This window comes from Pecten maximus, chromosome 10, assembly GCF_902652985.1.
Source record: "Pecten maximus chromosome 10, xPecMax1.1, whole genome shotgun sequence".
In the NCBI taxonomy this organism is placed as follows: domain Eukaryota; kingdom Metazoa; phylum Mollusca; class Bivalvia; order Pectinida; family Pectinidae; genus Pecten; species Pecten maximus.
The window spans coordinates 40034906-40042552 of NC_047024.1; positions in this window are offsets into that span (position 1 = coordinate 40034906).

Sequence of the window (7647 nt, forward strand, 5' to 3'; positions counted from 1 at the left end):
CGAGTGTTTTTTGCAACTTTTAAAAAATAACTTAGGAGTGTGAAATAAATTCCATATCCAACAATTTCGAGTCGTGTGACCTGTTTCTACCACAATAATATCGGCTTGAATCAAAGGGAAACGTGGCCAAGTATAATTTCGCGTATGCAAATAAAGTGTACCGGTGACGTCCGGGACCCGGTGATGTGACGTCATCAGATTATTGATGACGTCAATAACAATTGCAGCTTGGGTCAAAGTTCACCGTGTCAGCCAATCGAAATGCGTATAGAGTTTATACCACGTGTGGTATAAACAGATTGTTAATCAACAGCTGTAATGATTAACTGATGGTCTGAGAGTTGAATAACACAGGGTATTGTGGTAGAAATATATTTTCGAACCAAGTAAGTTAAGGACTGCTTGAATATATTTTTTATCTGATATAAATGTATATTGTATGTCATAAGGGATTCATTCTCTATACATTATTCTGCATTATATCTCTACTGTATTTTTGCTCTGTAATACTGATATGCCAATGGCCTTAAGTTTTTGATAAAACTTGGAAATCTAAGTACAATATGATTAAGCAATGCGTCAAATAAAGAATGCAAAGTTTTTAGCTTTGGTATGATAACAGGTTTCTTCAGATTTTTAATGTCTTTTAGTTATGTATAACTGTCACCAACTTATTTGTTGACCTCAATAGGATTTGAAAAATTAGCATTATGGTTTAAACTAAATAGGTGCTGCTTTTAAATGTTAATGCGCTGTGCTTTTCTGTGGGAAAAGGTTTTTAAAAGCATATGTTTTACTAATGGATGCAAGTGGTAAACTTATTAGGGATTATGAAGATCAGTGCAGGTTTTATAAGATTGCTTCTTATATTTTGGTCATACAACTTGGTGTTATACAAGGAGGTCCAATATGACTATCAGCAGTGATAATGACGAATCACATACTGTAAAGATGGTTATTTTCGTGGGGGTTAATTTCGCGGTTTCGATATGTAAACTATAAGCGTGGGGGTAACCTTCGATTGCAGATCGAGATTACGCAAATGGATATCAAAATAGCACGCGTAGGGGAAATTGTCTCAATCAAAAGGAATCCGCTTATTTTTTATTTATTTTATTTTATTATAAGCCTAAATTCCCCCTCGCGTAAAATTCGTAAAATTCCACCTTTACAGTATGCGGTTAAGGATTATTTTCGTGTATCTGCATATGGCAAAAATAAAAAAAAATAAAAAAAGAAGAAGAAAAAAAAAAAAAAAAAGATAAAAGAAATCGAAGTATGGCTAAGTACTTGTCTGTTTAATGTCTCTCTACATTTCCAACAGAAACCTACAGAGGAAAAGATAATTTGACGCTTGATTATTTTCATTGGTAGAAAAAAAGGTGAAATTTGTTCACATATATTTTGTTATTGAGAAAAATCTGAATGAATCGTCAATTCTCCTACTCTTTATAGGTCACTGAGGACACAACTAAAACACAATAGATCACCATTGTTTGATGAAATGGAGTAATATCTTAATAATGATATAATATTTCTGATGTCTTAAGTCTTCAATAGCGGATTCCACTGTGTATGCTCGAGATTAGTTATCAATTTATTGTAAAAATGAAACTTTATAAGTCATGAAACTATTTTAACCGATGTTTTCGTAAGTTGAAGTTTTGAAATCCACGAAGTTTTCATCATAAGCCCGACACCTCGTCGTGGTCCGCTATATGGTACCAAGTTAAAACGTCGTTCAAGCACTTTCTGCCCAATATGAATTTTAATATCACAACAGTTACCTCCCTTACTCCATCGTGAATATTGTTCTATCATTTCCCCCTTTCTATTCGACTTCGGAACCAAATAAACTTACGAGATTAGGCATAGCGTTTCGTACTCAGCATTTAATGAGAAAACGTTTTAGAGTCGTACAAAAGTCGGATACCGAGAGAAAATGTTATTTTATTTTCTTCATTTCCTCATCATAAGATAATAATGATAGATAATCCTATTTTCTAGACTTCATCGTAAATTAGGATTATCTCCCTTCGGTTGTTGGTACAAAGTTTTTACTCGGCTACCACCGCTCCATCTGACCACTCTATATATAAAGAATTCATGGTCAGTGTCTTCAAATATAAGCTGTATTTTGTCGATGGTAAAGAAAGACAAAACTGGTGAGCCTCGCGAGCCATTTTTGTGTTTCTGTCCCGAGCCAGAAATACAGCTTATATTTTAAAACACTGACCATGTATTCTATTTATCATTGCAACAATAAAAGAAGTAATCATCAAAAATAGTCATTTTGAAGTGAAACGGTGTCAAAAATGACAGAAATATGTTCGCCTTTTAAACGTTGTTTCGCTTTAAGTCAGTCGTATACAGCAAAAATATATACGGTGGGTGTATTCCGACAATGCGGTGGCAGTTGCAGGATAAATACATATATCTAGAAAGTCTCATCGATGTTAATTCAAAGCCTGAGAAATAAATAAGAATTAGAATTGGGATGTTGTCCAGCGGCATAAGCTGCGGGTATTTCTGGCTAGGCGATTAAGTGCCACAGGTCGTGAGTTCGAGGCCCGATTTTTTGTTTGTTACTATAAATAGATATATTTATATATAGCTACATGTATAGATTATATACATATGCACTTTAACTGTAGTTGGCATGTCGGAAATATTGTTAATATTTAAAATCTTATTGATGAACGATAAAACATTAGAATTGTGTTGTCAGCAAAACAGGTTAAAGTACATTTTACGGATGAGTGAACATGCCGAGATGTGGGTGGTACAATAGATGTATGTTGTAAGGCTGCACGTGAATTCGCGGATGATTTACACTTTAAAATGCGTGAAAAAAACATGAGACGTAACAAGCCTTTCTGTTTGAAAAAAAGTGCGATAAATAATTTAATTTTCTCGAGATTACATTGTAAGTTTTCGTTAAACCATTCGACCTAAACCACAAGATTTAAACAATGTTAATAATAGATGTTGTTTTTAAGGAACTAATGGTATTAAAGATATCAAACCAACTCATATGTACAGATCTTGTCAACCAGGCAGGTCTTAGCGTCAATCACGACATCTCCGAATATATTATTGATAGAAACATATTATGCCTGTTTTCTTCAATGAAGCATGACATCGATAGCAGAGCTTATCTCTTTCATGACATTTTGTCGAGCTTGTCGTGTCTGAACAAAGAAGTTGAAAAAATGATTAAATGGTGAGTGTACTTTTCTTTCTTTTTCTTTTTGTATTGTCTAATATTATCTACATGTATGCATGACAAAAAATAACGCCGAGGATGAAGGCAGTTCTGGTGTTACTCTCGAGCTTTGCAGTTTCTTCTGATCTTAGTCATCGCATGTGATTGTACTGAGAATATCTATTTGTTTGTTTGGTTGGTTGGTTCATTGCACCATGAACAGTCTGTGAGTGGAGGTGGGGCTTATCCTTGTAGTAGTTGGTGACTACCTTACTGAACAACATTTGGGAGGCCCGTCGCATGTTTAATTCACAATACTGATGTATATATATTTTTTTTACTATGCATTATTGTTATCCATTGTTTAAAAAGTCATATTCTCTACACTGTACTGTTAACGAGAATAAACAATTGTCATCCAGAACAAACACAACCACGACACCACAGACCGGCCCGTTCCGACACGGGTAGGGAGCGTTGAACCACGTTGTACCGAGAAGCAGACAGGAAAAGTAAACCATATTAGATTTTACTTTGAGTGAAAACTGGGAATCTTGATCATGCCAGCGGTGTTTATAATACTCTGCGTTGGCGCTCTGACATTTTTAAACAAATTTTTATCACAGTTAATATACATGTAGTCGTCAAGTATGCGAATATCTCGAAAGAATTCATGTTTCAGGGTGCCGAAGTCGAGAACAAGATCACTATTTGAAGACAATCCCCTCAAACGACTTCATTTTAAAACAGATTTTGATCAAATTTACTAGATTCGTCCATTTTGAGTATACCTCAAACGGATGGTCTCAGGATTCATGCGTATAATTGGTACGTGAGGACTTTTGTATCGCACGGGATGAATTGTTTCTCAAGAAAATTATATCGATTATCATGATATGAACAATAGCAGGCGTAAAGTCACTCCAACGTTTGAGATTTTTCTTTTAACATTTTCGCTCCTAATTATAAGTTGTCGATGTTGTTAATTTGGTGTTCTGTCTAATTGAATACATCAGATAAGTCCAAAACTTGCTCAAATCACTGTCTTGAAAATGTTCTGTTGTTCAGTTCGTTCATACGACAATAAAACAAGGATGTGATTTGATTAAAATCTTTATTCAAATTCAAACGAAACAAAAATACAAAATGTAGAGAGAAAAAATGAATTAAGGCGTCCGTACAACGCCATGTCTTCTATCACACTGAATGTATCAATAAATTATAATAGAGTTCTTAAATTCAGGTCTGTTTAAATAAGCCTAATTCATTTTTCACTCCATCTCCCGCCAAACTAGTTATTCTCAAAATCATTTCCCGCGTAATGACTAGCGTCATGACAACACGTGATAATCAATTTCATTGGTGTAACAGATGCTACCGGACCATCTCGGACAAAGGGAGGGTATGGTCGAATTGAAAGAAGATTGGATTGTCGTACATTTAGTATAAAATACCAAATGTTACATAGATTTCTCTATTATCGCCCTCGAAATGTTTTACATTTGTACCTTTATTTATTTATTTTTCTATTTATTTTTTGATAAAGTGAATAAATGATGAATCTATTATTATATATCTTTACTGATTTATTATTGTTAATTAGATATATTTCTCTACCTTGACCGTTGTTTTAATGTTATTGAGAAGCACTGTATCAGCTATTGGAATTATAATATCTTCAATTAAATGAATACTAATAACAGTATTCGTATTAAATTAAGCATGTCCTCGACTTACCCTTAGCATATATAAAAATATTTTCATTTACATTCCATATATGTATAAAAATCAATAAGAAGGGAATTCATAATTAATAAATTGTAAATGAAACATAAAAAATCTAGGTAATGGAGATCACAATCCTTGTAACATAATATCCATAGATAACATGCATTACTATATAAATCATATTTAACAGTATCTGTTTCTCTTTCCGTACACTTTATTGCATGACGTCACTTCCGTTTTCTATACACTGTATCCCATATTGTAATGCCGTTAGGGTAATTACTATGTGTCTCAATAGCGCGTTCGTAATTAATTTTTTCAGACTAATGCTTCCTGTTCAGCGATCGTTATGTAAAAGTACACTTCCGGTAAATGGATGCAAAATTCAAATTTTTCAAAAATTCAAAAGTTTATGAAGCATAAATACGGGACCGCTAAGGTGTTTTCTTATACCGAAAATTTTAAGCTAGATTTTGTATATTGACACTTGTTTCTGATTCCTTTCTATTGACAAATAAAACACAATTTCAACTAACTCTCCGAAAAATGACGTCATTCATCGTCATCATTTTCCATGCTAACGACACAGAGTTCAAATTCTAACCCTTCGAAATATCACAGTTTAAGCGTAGTAATACATATGAATTAAAAACAGGTATTTTTTCACCCAGAAATAAAAATATAAATGATAAAATAAGTGAAAATTTCCAGGAATAACGTGAATCCTTTTCGTTCGATGGCACATTTCAACAATCACTATGGCGTTTAGAACGTGTCTCTTTAAAGATAAAACCCAGTAATTCGGGGGGAATGGCAAAATACAAATACAGGATTTATAAACAAATAAACACTAACGCAATCATGCAAATATCACACACTCTCATTCCTTCATATAACCAGATGTAAATATAAAAAAAAAAAGTGAAAAAAAGTGAAAAAAAGTTTATGTGTTGCGATATCTTGGGTATATTATCAATATGGCATACATTCCTGACCACACGATCCGTGTTATTTGGATATTTATAACACATATACATACCGTGTGGCCGGATACTGGTGCTCTACCAAATCCCTGTGTCATCATGTCAACAACTACAATTTGTTCAGGTAAAAATAATATACATACCATCGAACCCAACATCAATTTTTGCTAAACATGCAGTCTTAAAATAGTCTGGATGACTTAAATTGTAAAAGTAGGATAAGGCACATCCATGATAATCCTATATACATCTTATCTGATATTAAGGTTAAAAAAAAAATAAAAAATAAAAATCAAGCCAGGGTTACCTCCCTTTCACTCCCGCACCTTAACACACAAACAAAAACATTGTGTTTCATCAGTCGTTAATCTCCATTCCATTTTATATTATACAAATATATCATGGGCATCTGTGCAATAGTCCAGAATAATTGGCACGAGGTACTGGATATAGAACGCTGTTCAACAGCGGTCGATTACCAGTACCTCGTGTCAAATATTCTGGACTATTGCACAGACAACAATGATATACTTGTTTTATTACATAATCACTAAAACATGCTTAGAATCACGGAAATCTCGACTTTTCTGTAGGCCTAAAAGTCACCATGGCTGTCGCCCGGCAGTGTTGACATCTGAGTGACGTAGACGCTTGAAATGGTAGGCTATTTCCGAAAGGTCATAGGTGTTCAATAGTTCGCACGTGACCTAATTCCGAAGCGTCACAGGTGTTCAATAGTTCGCACGTGGCAGTGCAATAGTACATACTATACCATATGCGTATATTTAAGGAAAATCAAACGCATTATGTAATAAATATATACATTCATTTGTAGATACTTTTAATATTTGTCATCACTTAATGACAATTATAACACATATGGATCTAGGACTATCCGTAGGGTGGCTGACCGATACCCCATCGACACTGATTACCATACTTCCCTCATAACTTGCTGATTAAAAAAGCGCAAAATAAGCAATCTATTACATATAGCCATAGAAAAGGGACTATTTAAGATAAGTGAATTTAACAGTGAGATATCTGTAGTTTATAAAAATACTAGGTACATACATGTAAATTTAACAATAAGTAATGTCCATTGCATCAATCAATTTGCATATATCAAATTATATTTAAGTTTCTATATCATCGACAAAACTACCCTCTCCCTCTGAATTAAAGTATTCTTAAGTGATATAGAATAGAGAAAACGGTGTTAAAATATTTACATTATTAAACATTTATATATATATCAATAAATAAATCAATCAATCAATGATGATCGATCCCGATAACCGTACACATACAGTATATTGCTGTTCATCATTTAATCACATATGCAATTTATTTACTACTAATTACAAACAATTAATTAATAATTTATTTATTTATTTATTTTTTGGTAAATGCAGGCACATCTTGCCATGTTTATGTTTCTCATGAAATATCTCGTTGCATTTCCTGACCTCAATTACTTCGAAAAAATGAAGTTTGACTAATTACAATATTTATTGTTTAATTTACCACTAATTACAAAGTGTTTTTTCTGCATTTTTGTTCTAATTATTGTAATTGTCAGTAATTACATAATTACAATATATCGCTCAAACTACACATCTGGTATTTCTTTGTAAATCGCTACATGTACATAAAATGTAACTACAAGCATCTTTTATCAACAAATATATTCAAATATTGATGTAATTATCTCTGTATATAGGTGTATTT